Here is a 17,965-nt window from a genome sequence, read left to right as displayed (position 1 = left end):
GGCCTGGACCAATTTATGCCATTGCACTTTTTTTTTTCATTTCTCTGATGTATGTGATTATCTTATGAAACACAGCTGTCCAAATGCTATGGTGAACTTGGTTACATGGTTGTGGAATGCTATTGTACTTGAAACATATTATTATTATTAATAGTAGTAGTAGTAGTAGTCCTGTTTAAATATCCATATTAGGAACTACTCCAGCTGTCAAGTAACAGCTATTTAGCACCCTTTGCTTGAGACGAGTGTTTAACTAAATTGTAAAAAAATCTAGTAGAGACTTTAGGAGAGGATAGGAAGCATGACATTTTCCTTTTGCATGACCTTTCAGCAGTTTTGTTGAATTAAATACCACAATATAAGAATTGTATAGCTACAGGTAGGAAACAAATGTATGCCACTATTTAAATAATATGCTTACAGAATCCAATGCATGTTCTTGATAATCTGAAAACAGTTTTTAATATGAGGCGCATTGACAGCCTTTTAAAATCATTATAAAATGACAAGCATATTGATCTTTTGAGTCTTTAGTCTTTTAAATAGTCTATTGATCATTTTAATGAAGGTGTGAGTCTTACCACACAAATGGAGTGGTATTTATAATATGCACATGCATTGCACTGTACAGGCAATGTTTGATTAAGAAAGGCCATTACATTCTGCTAAACAAATTCTATAGGCACTGATACCACTGTCAAAACATGGAGATTTATAGTACCAGTTCCTCAAAGAACACAGACCTTTTATGTTGGTCTATAGGCTTCAAAAGAAGATTTTTGGTTGGTAAATTTATCCATCAACTCCCTTTTGTGGTATTTCTGAAAAATAAACCAATTAGAATCCATGTATAACCATACTAATCTTATAGTAAGGAGGTTACTGAAAAGCTTAGTGAGGCATATCAGGAATTGCTATCGTCATAACGTTTGTGTGAAGCCAATGTATTTTCACATCTGAAATTTATTCAGAGAGGCCTCGGGTGAGAGAGTTTGTTCAGGTACGTGAGTTAAAAGGTACTATGCATGCTTTTATGGTTAGAGATACAGACTAAATCTTTAACATACTGCAAAAGCTCTTATTTTCCCTTCTATTTTTCCTTCATTACAAGTGTTTTAACAGAATGTTTAAAGTATCTTAGTAAGAACACACATAATACATTCCTCTGCACAAAATTGAACATCTGTCATTATTAAAAAGTTTTAGTACTAGACATGGCCTCTGGCTTGACATGAAATTGTATTCCCTTCTTTTTGTTGGACCTACTGTACTGCCTACGTCAACGATTGTCAGCCTGCAGGGGGCTTCAGAACGTTTTGCACAGTCCTGTTCTGTACAATGTGATAAAAGTCACTTTAACCATAGATCTGACAGGCACCTTTATACTGCTGGGATGTTATTATGAGCCATTATGCTTATCCTACCCCCAGTTGTTGAAGAATCTTTTCACCTTTTAGTCACAGTTAGTGTTAAAAGGCTTAATAAAGTGGAAAACGGAATGGTTAACAAAATGTTTCACTAGATGTTTAAAGCCTTTTTTTAAAGGAAGAATGCGCCCAATACAGTTGAGGAATTCAGGTTGTTTCTCATGCATCTGTCATTGTTTCTTTTGTTCTTAAATGTTGCCTGAAAACAAATTCCAATATTTTATTGCAATGGCTGAAACTTTTTTTTTTTTAACCTAAGATTGAAACCCAATCAAGCTTTATATCTAGAACTAGCCTGATCCCTGATGTCCTATTGGCTTATTTTGTGATGCAAGTGATGTTTGAAGGGTGGTGTTAGATTAAGAGTCAACCTTCACACAATCAGTGGAATGAGGTGTATTAATTCAAACTGGTAAACTGAAGAAGTCTGTGCTGATAATGTGCATTTTATTAATCAGGTCAATCTCAGTCTACAGGAAAACAATTGTGATGTTAATGATAACATATACTGCAAGGTTAACCATTTTATGCTGGGTTTTTTTATGTCATATTCCACAAATTATATATATATATATATATTTATTTTACCAACCAAATGTTTATAGTATATTGTAGTAATGATATTGTTTTTGGACAGCACTATAGTAGAACTAAATACAAACTTAGTAATACATTTAGAAGACTACGTTTTGACAAGAAGTCTATGTCACTAACTATCATTTTTTTAAGGAAAGGTATAATTTTGCACGTAGAAGGGAGGTTCTTATTTCTTTGGCTGCTAAGGGTTATTTTCAGAACAGTCCAAACAGCCATCTGTTTCTTAAATGAAACCCTTCTTATTTCAGGTTGAAAGTGACTTTATTTATTACAGACATTTCCCAAGGTTATATATATATATATATATATATATATATATATATATATATATATATATATATATATATAGTCTATTACAGTGTTTGCCACTAAGAGGCATTTCTGCTGAAATGAATTAAGTCCCCTTTGCTTTGTTAACTTTCATAGCATGTTTTCTTACCATAGCCTTCACCACCTGAAAAATTAGTGGAAGAATTTGACTGATTATAGCAGCTACATTGCTTGTTCTGCTGCTTGTTCTAAAAGGGATACTCAGCAGAACTTGGTTTTTTTTCTTTCATTTTGTGCTGTCTGCATGAGTAATTACCTCCCTGATTTCTGAGATGCAATTGAGTAGCTTCTGCATTAGAAAAATCCAAAGATTGATAGAGCCCTCTCTCCTAAAGGATTAGTTTGCTGTTGTAATTCCACTGTGTAGGTCATTCAGAATGCTATAAAGTTTAATTTGTCCTGTTTTCAGTAGGCAGGTATTGCCTCCTTATAAAATCACCTGAATGCAACGTGTCATCATTCACCATATAGGAAATATTTACTTTATATGTCTTTGCAGGTTGTGTTGCAGGTTGAGTTTCAGTAAAGTAGACATGTGCAACATTTCTTAACCCTTTGGTATATTAGCATTGAATGTACAGTCCTTTCAACTTGCCGATTCGAAAATGTTAATGCACAGTACTTTGCCAATAACTGATCTTGGCTTTCCCCATGAGAAAATGGCATTCATGACAACGGAGTACCTCAAATTTCAAGAGATTCACAAGGGTGGAGAGGAGCTTGAACCATGGTACCCTGTTATAACAATGCCAATCGTGTTGCCCATGCATTTATTTATCTATAGAAAAATAATAAAAACTACTATAAAGGCATTTTATAAAGGGAACTTGAGAAGAATTTATGTAGCAGCATTGTGGAACTTTGGAAAATCAAAAAAAACTGCGAGCAGGATAATATATAATAAAAGTTTATTTTTCACATTATCTGGCTTATAATGAACAAATGTAGTTAGTGTGAAGAATGTGTTTGGACTTTTCCGTAATATATAAAGTTTTAAAAAAAAAAAAATAGTGATTGCATTTATAAAAATGACCTACTGTATGGTGCACTAGAGTAACCCTACACTGTATAGGGACCATTATTTACTTAAGAGTATCAATCTGGTGGTCTGAAAAATCAGGTGTAAGGCTGACACATACCATAGAGGGATTGAAACCCATTACAAATAAGATTATAAATGTGGAATGGGTCAAAACATTACCCAATCATCTTTTTTTTTTTCTCTCCATGGACCGCTGAAATACCTCATCCAATTTGTTCCTTAAATTTAACTTTTTCCCCTGTTATCATTAAAATCTTTCTCAAATTTCTCAAAATTACTTTTAAGATACTTCCTTGACAAAATCTTCTTTGGCCCAGCTCAATGGCATCAAACAATATAAACCACTATTTTAAAGGTTACATTACTATGTGACTTCATTGCTGTACTGGAACTGGTAATGCAGAGGTACAGTGGAATGCATGCAATGTTTATTTGGGCTATCCATTTGTCCACATTCATGTCCCATTTTTTAAAATAAAAACATACTAGTATCATTGAATGGGGAAAATAAATCGGATATGTTTTTTGTATCAAAATTCATCGTGGTCTTGCTGTCACATTCATAGTGTATTTTGAATTTTAGCTTTAACCTGTGCGACTGACATATAGAAAAAAAGGTTTTGGCACCAAAAAATTACCTTTCCTGATATGAATCACTTAACAATGACAAGCTATTTTAATGATCCTCTTAGCTTTGTATTGCCTAATGCAGCAAGCTATAACCAATGCATGTCACAAAAATAGAAAAGAAGCCAGCTTCAATAACTTCACTATCAGTCTAGAGATTGGATTATGTAGTTTGTGCATTAGACTTTCAGGTCTTTTACACTTTAGGGCCCTCAGAAAAAGTGATTCTCAAGACAAAACATTTGGGTGCCGCAAGGTGCACCAAATGACTTTGTGCTTTCAGGGTAAATCCATGGTAAAAATGCAAATACAATCAAATAAAACAAAGCTACACCATACATGCAATAATATTAACATTTATAACCAAAATATGTTTCTAGGCAGCAGGCAGGTTCCTTTGAACACTAAATACTGTTTGATTGCTTCCCAAACCACTGCAATTAAACTTAATGGAGGGCATTAGCAAAACTCATTTTTTTCCCCCTGTAATATCTGCAATATTTAAAGATTTCTGTGAGACGGCATTATCTACGCGCAGTGGATCTTACAAATTTGCCACATGTTTCCGTAGAAATGTATCGATCAGCATTTAATTTCAGTTAATATTTCTTTCTATCAGAGTGCCATGCTTGCTTACACAAACTGTGCACCTTCCCCACGCAATCGTTTTCATCTTTTGTTCGGCTCAGTAGGTTTCCTAACTGGTAGATTTTATTGAGTAAATTCAAGCTGTCACTTCATATGCCTGAAGGATGACTCAAATATAACACATAATAATAAAAGAAAAGTAGGATAAAATAATCTTGTCAAGCCTGTAAAAGTGATTGCTTGAAGTTGTAGCATTCCATCAATACACTAATTCCACAATTTATACGATTTTCAATTGAAGAGGAAAGGAACCCTGATATGATATTTCTTGGCTCACTGACCAACTTTGACCTTCTGTATATGTGAATGCAGGATTAGTGTGTTGTTCTGCTTAAAGAAATCACCTATAAAAAGTGGGAACCAAATGTTTGACATTTAAGTTCAGATCTAAAACCTTAACTGATTAATTCCAGAGAGTGACACAAACACTTATTGAGCTCTCACTATCTTTAAATCTCCAAATCCTGCTCATTCATCTGACAGGAAAAATAAAACTGCAGCTTCTGGATTCTCCCAAACCTGTCAACAGCAATCCATGATCGGCTCTTTTAATGCAGGTACAATGTTGTACCAGATTTCTATCTCTGAGTAGAAATCTAAGAAAACAAAATTCAAACTTAAGACTGGATCTTAAATCATGAACCCCAAAAGATGTGCTCAGCTATTCTCATACCAAAAACAGAGGCAAACAATAATTCACAATATGGAAAAAAAAAGCACGTTTAATCTTTGGATACTAAACAAAATTCCAATAGAAAAAAAAAGTGAAATGCATTCCTTTGAAAATAAGAAGTATACAATAAGACCGATCAAGTACAGTAATTAACATGTATAAAATAGCTGAGGGCTCTGTGACCAAGACCAGAGTAAAAATCACACAACATTTCCATTTCTTAACCAAATGATACCCATTTTATAAAAGCATGTGGCTTTGCATCATGCTTAACACACCTGTATATCACACAAGGACTGCAAGTATTATTTCTAACAGAATTTCAGTTTTCACATGATTTTTTTTTCCACTTCAATAATAAAGGGCTGTGAAGCGTTACTAATAAATATTGTTATCACATATAGTGACCCCAGTCTCTGTGGAAAGCTTGTTTTCAAATAGCATCTGTTCGAAATATACTGAGGCATGTGTTCCTGAAACGAGAGTACAATACACTGGCTTGATGACCAAAAAACAGCACTCAGCTACTGAATTCAGACTCCTGCCAGAGAAAAGGCAACAAACTCCTGTATCTTCTCTCTAGCAAGGAAAAGAGGGACTGTATGTGTATACCCAAGAATAAAAAATAAATATTCAGCAGTGCGGTGTTTATAACAGAACATATGAAAGGAGGCATTTTGAATATCTGCTGCTGCTAAATCAAATGCAATCTTGGTAAATCCAGATTCTCTTGCACCATAGTTCCTATTTTTAAGAACACTAGTCATGCTTTTTGAAAGTGAGCAGGAGACTTCTGGGAGCATCAACTGCAGATTGCCTGTCATTTATGCCATCTCCTCCCCCAAACTGTAAATATATGAACTTCAATTTCTCTCCTTAAGAGCATGTTTTTATTAAATGGGACCTGCTGTCACTCCACTCTGCCCTTGACATGATGATCATAGCTTGCTCTTTGTGGCTTTAATTTGTCTTGACATGGCAGAACATGTGCATTTGGACCCAAGTAGAGCCTAAAACAACAGAATTTGGAATTTGTATTTTACCACTTCTGTGAGACCAGTGAGGTTGTATGACTGGAAAATGAGACATGATTGGTTTTCTCAAAAAATATTTTATTTATTATGAGGGTTTGTATGGTTTCCTTACCCTTTGCAATGTTTAGAATCATTTGGATGGTTTTGTGTTCAATATTTTGTTCATTATTTTAATATTTTTCTTATCATCCTTTTTCCCAGTTTATTTTAAATAATGCGTTTGTTTTTTCTTACCATTTATTTACAAGTACTGCCTCTAGTGGTAAACTGTTTAACTGAAAAACAACATAGCAACTTTAAAGACAGCTATGTGCTGCTCTGTTTAAAGTATTTGGATCTTTGAACTAAAAGTAAAACATTGGGTTCAGTTTTCAAGGCATTTCTTACTCAGTGAAACTGTTCTAAACACAACCAATGGAATAAAGGGTAATTGGCTATTTTGCTTATAATAGGTTCCTCTGGATCTGTGCCAGGTACAAAATATGCTGTCAGAAAAGGTTGTGTTTGATTTTTTTGTTGAAATTCTTCCTTCCACTAATGTGCACATATATATATATATATATATATATATATATATATATATATATATATATATATATATATATATATATGCACCACTAAGGTACATGTAATACATGTAAGACAATGATAAATGTAAACATTGTGGATGCTCAATATTAATAATTAAGTGCTGAAAACACTTCAATATGAATTTATATTTTTGGATTATTGGAATTAAATATTAATGTGTGTCTATGTTTTACAAATTAACAAAGCACACTTCATGAGTAATGTGACCCTCTTAATAAAAATGACTACACCATATACTGTGTTTTAAGCTTTTAACAGCATCTCAGTTAGTATGAGCAGCACAAAACTCAACAGGACAGCTGGAAGTTTTCAACACCATGTGTCAAAAAATGTTCACTCAAAAAAGGGTTAATGACCCTTCTCCACAACTGCCTTTGATTAGAATCAGGGGTGAGAAAGCGAATCAGAGGTGAGATGTATTAATTGTGAAATGCATCAGCTTTTAAAGGGTTTCCCCTCCCAGTGACTCACCTCATAGCAATGTCACTGCCCTGTAACACAGTGGCAGATATTCCAGTCAGCACAACAGTTGAGGAGATATCATCTCCAATATGTCACATTTAGGTTAGCTAATTACAAAGTGGTATTGACAAGTCCGTCCTCAGATGCTTTGCTGGAGGAGGGGTATACTGTGTTGTGTATCAAGGAACCTGCAGAAAATGAAAGGAAAAGAGGAGGATGTCATCCTGTTCGCTAAATATGTGTCTTTGTCTGGTCAATTACAGCCCAAGATTGACAGGTAGTGTAGGGAAGATTATGACCCCATGCCGACCCCCTGGCCAGCATAGTTATGGTGGTGTGGAAGAATTGGTTCTATCTTCTATGTAATAATTGGTGGGGGGGTGTAAATGTTGCTTTCCCTTACAATATTGAATTTAAAAATTCAGACCAACTGAAACTAAATTAAAGGGCTTGGCAAATGAAAAACATAATATATGAACTGTATTGAATTTGTGAAAATAAACTTTATTTAAAAAAAAAAAAAAGCTTTTGGAAAAAAAATAAATGGAAACTGGTTAATGGAGGAAGGAAAATTACATTTTCAGCTGCTGCCTTTTATTTCAAGTGACCTCTACCACTCCACAAAAAAATCATACCCAAAGTACTATTGAATGAAAAGCAATGGCCAGGTTTATAATATTTAGATTATGTTAAAAAAAAAAAAAAAATGTAACACACAAGAAACCTCTCAAGATTTAGACCAATGCCACCTTCTGAACACAACATCTCACTGAAATGAATGACAAATTCCTGCGGGTAGTGTTTCCTTGTCTGTATTAACAGCTGATAGTTCAGCAGGTGAATGTAGATCCATGTGCACCCGATGGTTCAAGTCCAAATACACCATTCATTTCTCTAGGTCTGTGTTGTCTTAACAATAACTTCTGAGGTAGAACAAAAGCTACATTTCCGACTTTTGCCTTCATCAGTGTTCTGCTGGAGAGTATTTATGCGCATGCAGTTGCTTGGCATTAAACTGCATGAAGCTGAGTACCATACATAGTTTGACTGAAGCATCCTGGGTGCAAACCATCACAGTTCTTATGACTGTCTGATCTCGCCATGATCCTTTGGATTCCTCCTCAGATCTCCGCAGGTGATTATGTCATCTGGATGCTCTGTAAAATGGTGGCTGGGAGCTAGCGAGGGAGAAGCACATGCCACTGGTGGAGATTTTAGAAATACTCTGGATGAGATGGATGGGACGGGCTGTGATGTACCCATCTTCCTTTGTGATGTCAGAAGAGATATTGAGCACAAAGGTGTTACTGTACTGTCAAACAAAAGCAATATGGAGGACAGATACAACAAGACCGGGTGAAATCTGGCATCATTCATGAATGAATTGTCTGCTTGTCTGGAGGACAAGTGGACAATGAGGACAATGCTGCTAGGCATAATGAAAACTTTCAGAAACAGAACATTAAGTTAATACATTTGACTTAATGGCCTTAACAAGAATCTATCAGTTTGTATAGCTAAAGCCAAGTTTTGCATCACCCTATAGAATAAATGGATTTTGCTTCATAAAGTCGAATGAAACCTGCTGAATACTGTTACGTTAACATATTGAATTACATACCGCTTTTTAGTTTTCCATATACTTAATAAAAAACCTGGCAAAAAATGAAAAATTTGACATTTCGAAATCTAACATGAAATACTGTACTACTATCATGGCTTCCAGTAGACTTTTTCGATGTAATTTGTAATTTAGTAGTTTCTTTTACATGATGTTAAATAAAATATCTCAATTATGTCTCATTCCTAAAATTCTAGGTGATGCAAAACTTTTGGCATGGCTGTAGTTAGCTTTCATTTTAAATCTTTTTTTTTTAATCTGTCCTTTGTTATACAATCAGATTTCTACTTTGCTTTTTTAGTTTCTCCCTGCAGGTACACACTAGCAAACAGGAATACAGTTTTGGAGTCCTTTTCATTCTAGTCTGCCACCTGTTTAACTTGAGCTATGGCAAACACTGGATTTAATTTTGCATTTTAAACACCATTGTATGGATTTGTTGAGATGAATATCTTTTTTTAAAATTTTTTTTATAGAAATTAATTTTAAAATCAAGTTAAAATATTAGTTATAGTTATAATAATATTAACACATAACACATAATGCCAAGGTGATATAAAAGGCTCACTTTTGATCAATATGTATTTTATATTATTGAAAAAAATGTATTTGTGGAAAATGTAAAAAATGTATATATATATATATATATATATATATATATATATATATATATATATATATATATATATATATATATATATATTAAATTGTATATATATACAATTACATTGGGGGCTATTGAAGAAAATCTGAGAATATACTATATTGTACACTGTTGAACCCATTGTCCTTTGTTATAATGGGTATACATAGCACACACTGCCAATGGCACAAAATGCCTTTTAAAATCAATATATTGTTTGCGAGAGGGCTAATGAACTAAATTAAGAAAATAAACAAAACAAAACATGTAGTTTTAGGCATGGTTGCTATGAAATGTTGCTACCTGTGTTGATAGAAACTATATTTTGGACAAGTTTCAATGCTAAACCAAATTAAGGATACAATTTTATATTTGATATATTTTGAAATTAAATATGTCTTTAAAGTACTTCTGAATGTAAACTAAATATAATTAATCAGTGGAAAACATCCTAAATGTGGACAAATGATACCCCACTACCACCACCACCACACACGCACGCACGCACGCACGCACGCACGCACGCACGCACGCACACACACTATTAAGGAGGTACCATACTTGCCTCTTAGTGTTACAGGTCTGTATGACTGCTCATTTTGCAATGAAGCCTAAAGTCAAAAACTTACAGTCTGTGTAGACTGTTTTGCATTTACACTGTGTCACACAACTACCACTGTCACCCCTTCAAGACTAATGAAGCTCAATCACACAGTGCATTGTAAATGTTTGTGGGTCAACAATGTAGACATTTTTTATCAGGTAACAATCAGGAACATAATTTCTTTTTAATATTAACTACTTATTTGTACCATTTTGAATGTGTTTAAGGGAAGTAATTGTGGAATATCAGTGAATGTTTAAGGGGGGCAGTTTCAATACAAGGATGAATGTGGGTGATCATCTTGTATCGAGCTTGCTCAACCAAGCAGAATCCTCTCTATTTTCTGAGTGAGTGCTTGCTTCTGCTTGCTCTTGATTGTGTGCTGTATATCATGTCTGTTATCACTCTGCCTGGTGGCTTGAAGAAGACTTACCCTCTGGACACAATGCAGTTGTCCTGTTTTTTTTGTCTTCCATTACTTTTGTTAAATAAAATGTTCTTTTGTTGAAATGTTCAAGCTGTTTTTATTTTGTGCCTTGAGATGATAATACTGTAATAGAACGCTGTGCTTGCTAATAGTGCTAGCTAATGCTAAGTATCCATCATTCTCTTTCAAAGCACTTATTAACACAGCACTTCGGCCGGTCCTTCCTCAGCACCCACAGCTCATGTTTCAGATCAAGCCATATTATTTTATAATGTTTTCAACTTTTACTGTACAGCTATGACCAAAAGTTTTGCAATTGCTAGAATTTTAGGATTAAGACATAATTAAAAACAAAACAAACTAAAACAAATATATATGAACGTTATTTAGATCTTTGATTTAACATCATGTAATCAAATAAACTACAAAACGGTATCACAAAAGTCTACCAGAGGAAGCCATAACAGTAGTACAGTATTTCATGTTAGATTTCGAAATGTCAGATGTTTCAATTTTTGTCAGTTTTCTGTTAAGTATACAAAGTGGTATGAAATTCAATATGTTAACTTAACATTATTCAGCAGGTTTCATTTTGGCTTTATGAAGCAAAATTAGTTAATTCTATAGGGTGATGCAAAGCTTTTGGCCATAACTGTAGGACTCTGAAGGGTAAATGTACTTTTCCACATGTTCTTTTGTAGATGCTGATTGATGTTCTGTTGTTTCCCTGCTGCACTGCATTTACAGTGTGTTATGTGTCCATTTGAGGTGGAGTTAGTAGTCCATGTATCATACTTCATGCTGATTCGAGGTTACATTCTTAGACACGTTTTTAATTGTGACTGATTGATTTTACATATCAGAAACTGATACCTTTAATATAAATGGGGGAAGGCAGAATTCGGAAATGACATACTCTCGCTGAAAAAACAATTCACAATTAAAATAAGATGTGCTGACCTAGCTAAAACTACAAGGCATATTAGAATGTAAATAATAGCTTTAATGTTTAGCGTGCAATAGTAGAATTCTCCTAACACTATCCTGTTTTATGCTGAGGATAATACAAAGGGGCTATTTTAATCTTCCCAAAACCCATGGCAGGTCAGTGTTTTTTATTAGTCTGGATAAGGATTGCAATGGCTGCTCACATCCAGAAAACTTAATCAAAGTACCAGTATATCGAGTAAACTTCTGAGTGCTTTGTTTTTTAGTACACAGTATTTCTTTTTTAAGCTGTAATTGAAAACACGTCAATGGTGTTAAAAAAGCATGGATTCTGTTTTTACTGTCAATGAAAGTGGTCTTCCCCCAGCTCACTGATCATGAAGTTTAATAATTATCCAAGGCTATATTTTCATATTTAGTATACTATTGTCAAACGTGGTGTTTTATTATCTTGTAGCACCACATGGGATTTCGCTAAATTGTCAGCTGGGTGTCATTTAAAGACAGGCAAGAGAGAAACACAAACAATCTCTCAGGCCTGTCATTATACCCCCAGGGGTGCCCTCAAAACATTGATTTTGGCCAATTTTAATTACTTTCTTAAAAGACCCCATTTTGGAATTCCCTCTAGGTTTTCTGTAAAACACTCTTTTCTAAAAACACAAAATTCCAACCTGTAAAGTTATTGCTTTGAAAAGCCAACAATTATACATTTCCAGTGTCACACACACACATACACACACACACACACACACACACACACACACACACACACACACACACACACACACACACACACGACTATAAATTACACTAAATACATCATTCATTCAAGGCTTCTAAAAGACAGTGAAACAATTTACTGCCAATACTATCACACACTCTGTGTCCATTTGTTTGCTTTTACAGCTGCCGACTTCGGAAGATGCTGTTCCTGTTGGTACTGGTTGGCAGATTACATTGCGTTCACCACTCAAACACTGCCACTGCACCAGCTGCACATTGTATCTACCAAGAGAGGGTGATGGGTATTCTTGTAGAAAATATTGATACACCGCCAATGCAAACCTCCTTATGACCCACATTATATGCTAATGTTAATTATCACCCAGCAAATAGAGATATAGTGGTACTGTCCTTATACATGTGTGAGTCTGGCTTTTGGGGGGTGGGTGGTATTTTGTACTGTTTATTTTCTTTATATATATATATATATATATATATATATATATATATATATATATATATATATATATATATATATATTTTTTTGCATTTGCATTTGCATTTGCATTTGCATTTGCTTGAAATTATAATCAAAACATAAATCATAAAAATATTTTTTTAGTTAAAAAATATTCTTTTTTTCTAGGTAATTTGTAAAAGGATTTTGTCTACTTTGAACCTTGTTGTCTTTGTTTTCCATAATTGCACATACATTTGGGAGTGTGCCTGTGGAGTTATCCTTGCCTAATGGTAACATGTGTCCAAAGAAGATTATATATGCTGTTAATCAAAAGAACATATGCACATTCACATGAAAGAAACCCTACCAAGGGTGCTTTGTATGTGACAGTAATAAAACTAGTTGAATACAATGATCTGCATTCTGTTTCAAAGATCAGATGGGATTGTGATAGTGATAAATACCACCTTTGCGGTTGTTGCTGTTATATTACACTAAATACTTTATATTGTTTCAGCAGCGATGATCAAATTCCAGACAGTGAAATATCATATTAGGGGTTGGGGGTGGAACACAAGTAATGTACAGAGAGGAGGTAATGCAACACAAACAGAGCACACCTAAAGGGAGTGTTACCATCCTTTCAGACTGTTTTTTTTTTTTTTGCTTGTCTGGTGCAAAGTAATTCTACTATTTTAATGTTTGTTATTACAATTTCTATTTTCCCTCTCTTTTGGAACCTAATTATTATCTCCTGGGAGGCAGCACCATCTGGCGCATGTGCAAACAAGCTAGATAAAGGTTTTTATGAAGTAGGGTCAAGTTCCTGTAACAGATTTTAATAATAAAGATGAACTACTATGCCCATCAAAGTCTACTTGAGGCATTTTAATGTGATCTGTTTCCTGATTATTTTTTCATTCTGAATCCAGAGACTCCAAGCACAGTGAATGAGAAAGGGTAAGAATACAGAGACAGGATTTAGTGTGCTATGTTTCTAATTTAGCTGCACTGTGGTTTAAGATTGCATTTTATTTCTAAAAGATGAGTTAGCAGACCCATGATTTTCCGCACATTTTTAATGTATCAGAAGCAGCCTTCCAAAGACAGATATTTTCTCTCCAACAAAACAAAAACTTTTTAAGCATGCCATTAAGAGCTCTACAGCTGACTATGTTACCTATCAGAAATACTATTATTTGTAGGAGTAGTCGTAGAAGTCTTAATAGTAGTAGTAGCTGTACGCTTTCTGAAAAAAAAATAGGTTGCCAAGAAACAACAATGGCCTCAAATGTTCCAGTTGTTCTATTTCTTGGATACCAGAACTCTGATGTTGAAGATTCCCACAGCAGCTGTTATTATACCATATGATATACCTACTACCCTGCACACAAGCTTCTTCTCCAAGCCCCTTCTGCATCCATCCATCTCCCTGCGTAGTTGCCTGAACTTGTAATCCATGTGTGCATTACTAATGACTGGCCCAAAGCAAACCCAGTAACAAATCAAAGCATATGGAAATGCAATGTACCAGGGGCCCAGTCCAGATTATGTAAGTAGAATTACACTTCTATTTATATGCAAACCATTGGGAGAACTAGTAACTATCATGACATAAAACATCCAACTCATTTAGCTGCTGTAAACAGGGAGGTAACCCCTGGCTTTCTAAAGTATAGAGGATTAACAATGGTATTATCATTACCTAACTTCATGAATTATTTAATTTATGTACGAACAATTTGAAAGAAAAATGTACATATATTAACAGATGTATAGTTAGCATTATAATCTAGCATTACTCTATAGACATAGCATGGGCTTCTATATATATATATATATATATATATATATATATATATATATATATATATATATATATATATATTTTTTTTTTTTTTTTTTTAAGAAAACCTTTAAAATGTGCTTAAAGCTGGCTCAAACCATTAGGGGTTGTGTGGTAGAAAGATAATTCTTCTTTTCTTTCCATATAATTACTCTGTCTGCATATAAGTAATTCATATTCCTCTCCCTCCTGCTGGAAATGAGGCAGTAATGGTTTCAGGTTGACCTGCAACAGCGTCTGACAGTATTCACTTCCCTTCCACAGCTGCAAGTCATGTAGTTGATATTGACGGATCAGTACTGAATCCACTGAATTCTTCCCAAGGGAGGAAACTTTCCATATAAACAGGTGGAAGGACTATATTGTTTTGAACTATTGAAGTACAAGAACTTAAATCGTAACTCAGGCTTGTGTAGACCCCAGCCTGACCTGTGCAGGTATGCATAATGCATGAATTCTTGCAGTCCACACATCGGAAACACAACAGATAGAGTGTATTTTTGGGCCTTGTCTTCAAGAATAGGGTTATGGGAACTTGTATTAACACCATGCATTATGTGGCTCACAAAATTAGTGTAGGGACACAATATATGGATATGTAAATATACAGCAGGGATACATATACCATGCAGGAAACAAGAATTGAAAACTATGTTCAGTTCAGTATAACTTTCATTTTCAGATTCACTTAAGATTGCTCCTCAAATAACGGAACTTGCTTTTTTTTCAGATTAATGGCATGATACCAGAAATCTGAATAAGCAGTTTTGTCTCATCTACATTTGTTTTATTTGTCAGATGTTAGTCTTTAGCCAAGAATGTACATTATGTTTTGACAGATCAAATGAATCTGCTGTAATGTAGCCTACACTGAGATATCCATGATACAATACTTTAAATACCGGTTAAAAGAAAAACTCAGTCGATGTGCCAGCTAAATTTCTTAGTTGGCATCAAACTATTACTGCATTATTATTATTATTATTATTATTATTATTATTATTATTATTATTATTATTATTAGTGACAAAAAATCAAGTAACATGGTTTTAATATAAAAAATAAAAATATACATTTAAATATAAAAAACTAGAATTTATAATACGGATTTGAACAACTGGCTATTAGAACACACTATTATCTGTCACCCAGTGATTACATTCTCGCTCTTTTCAGTTACTAGCTTCACATACTGCACACGAAGTGACTGTTTAAAAAATAATAACACTGCTATCTTTCTATTAATAGATGATTGGAGAATGGATAGGCAGCTACAGCTACACCTTTTATCCCTGCTTGCTTTTGACCCTTAGGGTTAGTATTAATCGCCCCTGCAGACACTAAAAATTTCCCATATGTGGACTCTGATAAGTTGCAGCACCTACTTGAACACAAGAAGACTCCAGCTGTCTATCCAGTTATCGCACTGGGCGGCTTCAAGAGCTTCCATGTCTTTTCTTGTGCTTAAAGGTTCTATCAACAGCTCTGAGGTTTTGCCTTTTATCTCCTAGTTGACACCAGCCTGCGAAATTGCCTATCTAAAAAAATTGTGATACGTTACAAATTTGATTTAGCTGCTTAAGGTGGAAACTAAAAGCAACAGAATGTTAGTGATTTTAGGGAATGTCCTAAACATAGATCAGTATTTTTTTTTTTTTTAATTCCAAAATATATATTGTGGTCTGATTTTAAGTGATGATGGCATGGTTATTATTATTATTATTATTATTATTATTATTATTATTATTATTATTATTATTATCTATTTAGTATTAGATTAAACTAATTGTATTTGTACATATATTACCTTTTGTTAGCAGAACTAAGTCAGCATGTTTTCCTTTTTATGAAAATTACAGGATCTGTAAGCTTATAACAAACCTTATCCCACTGATACAGTACCTGGCCATATTCTAACCAGACCCTGCAGATATTTCTTTCTAATAGGCGGGATGTTGTGTTTGTGTTAATTAAATATTAGCAGCTGGACTAGCGTTTCATTTCATAGCAGTTGCAATGTTATAGTTATTACCCAGCTGCCTCTTGTTTCGAATGTTAAGATCGCAGGACTTCCAGAAATGCGTTTGCAAAATTGCATTTTGATGAGAACCAGGTGACATTATTTGTTTGCCTCACAATGGAAAAATAAAACAATGGTGGAGTTCATAGGAACATGTCTTCTTTTTGGCTTGTAGATTACTATATATCTGTAGTGTTCCCCAATTTCGGTTTTTATCTTAAAAAAAAAAAAAATCTGGGGATTGTTCAGTTTATTTTACATATATTAAAATAGGGATAAAATCAGTAATAAATAGTTTTTCAATTGAAACATCGGTAACAATGGGGGGGTGGGTCAGGGGGATCTTTGTATACACATTTGAAATATGATGTGTAGCAGTTCTGGTTTCTGATTAAGTTTAATGTCCCAGGCATGTATGATGAAGCAGAATCTGTCACATTTTCCCACATTAGCTGGTACTTTACAAACGTTTGGGCAATCGCTGTGCTGACAGAAATAGTATGTACAGAAGATATGAACATGACATCAGCACAAAACAGGTTTATTCGCCTTGAAATCATAAAAATACAAGAAAATTGACAGAACTGGGTGGTGCAAGCCATTGGGAGATGCGTCAAAAATCACACTGGATGAAGTTTACCAAAGCATCACCATTTTCTGTCAAATATTTACAATTAAGATTGGCAGTATTAGGCAGTGTTTTAGCTTATGGACAGTACCGTAGCACGAAGTCGCCAATACACACCTCTCTGCAGTCTGCAGTAAACAGTGGCTGTCCAGCAAAGCACAGCGCTCTGACAAACTCATTAACACAGTCTTTCTGCGCTCTCTTTTTATTAAAGCGTGTGTACAAGCTTCATAAACTGATTGCGTGTCTATCAGTTTACTTTATTGTTTTAGTTTAATGTGTCACTTATGTTTCTGTATGTTCTTTTATTGTCAGTGTGAACATCTAACTCAATGCAGCAGTATTTGCAGTGCTATGCGTCTTGTGCCTCATTTGACCCACTTCTGCTTTTTGTATACTTTGAAACATTTTTTTTTTTTAAATAAACTGATTTACGTTTTCTCCCCATTCCTCATCCACTAAAAATATTATATTTTCATGTAAGTATTTCAATTTAATTTTTAATCAAGCTAGTAGTTACTATGCCCAGCAATTGCCACAATAATCAGACTTTGATTGGCCAACATAATCAGGTGATAATGTGTTTGTGAACTAAGTGACAGAGAACATGT

Source organism: Acipenser ruthenus, chromosome 10 (assembly GCF_902713425.1).
Source record: "Acipenser ruthenus chromosome 10, fAciRut3.2 maternal haplotype, whole genome shotgun sequence".
Lineage (NCBI taxonomy): Eukaryota > Metazoa > Chordata > Actinopteri > Acipenseriformes > Acipenseridae > Acipenser > Acipenser ruthenus.
Note: the sequence above shows the minus strand (reverse complement) of the source record.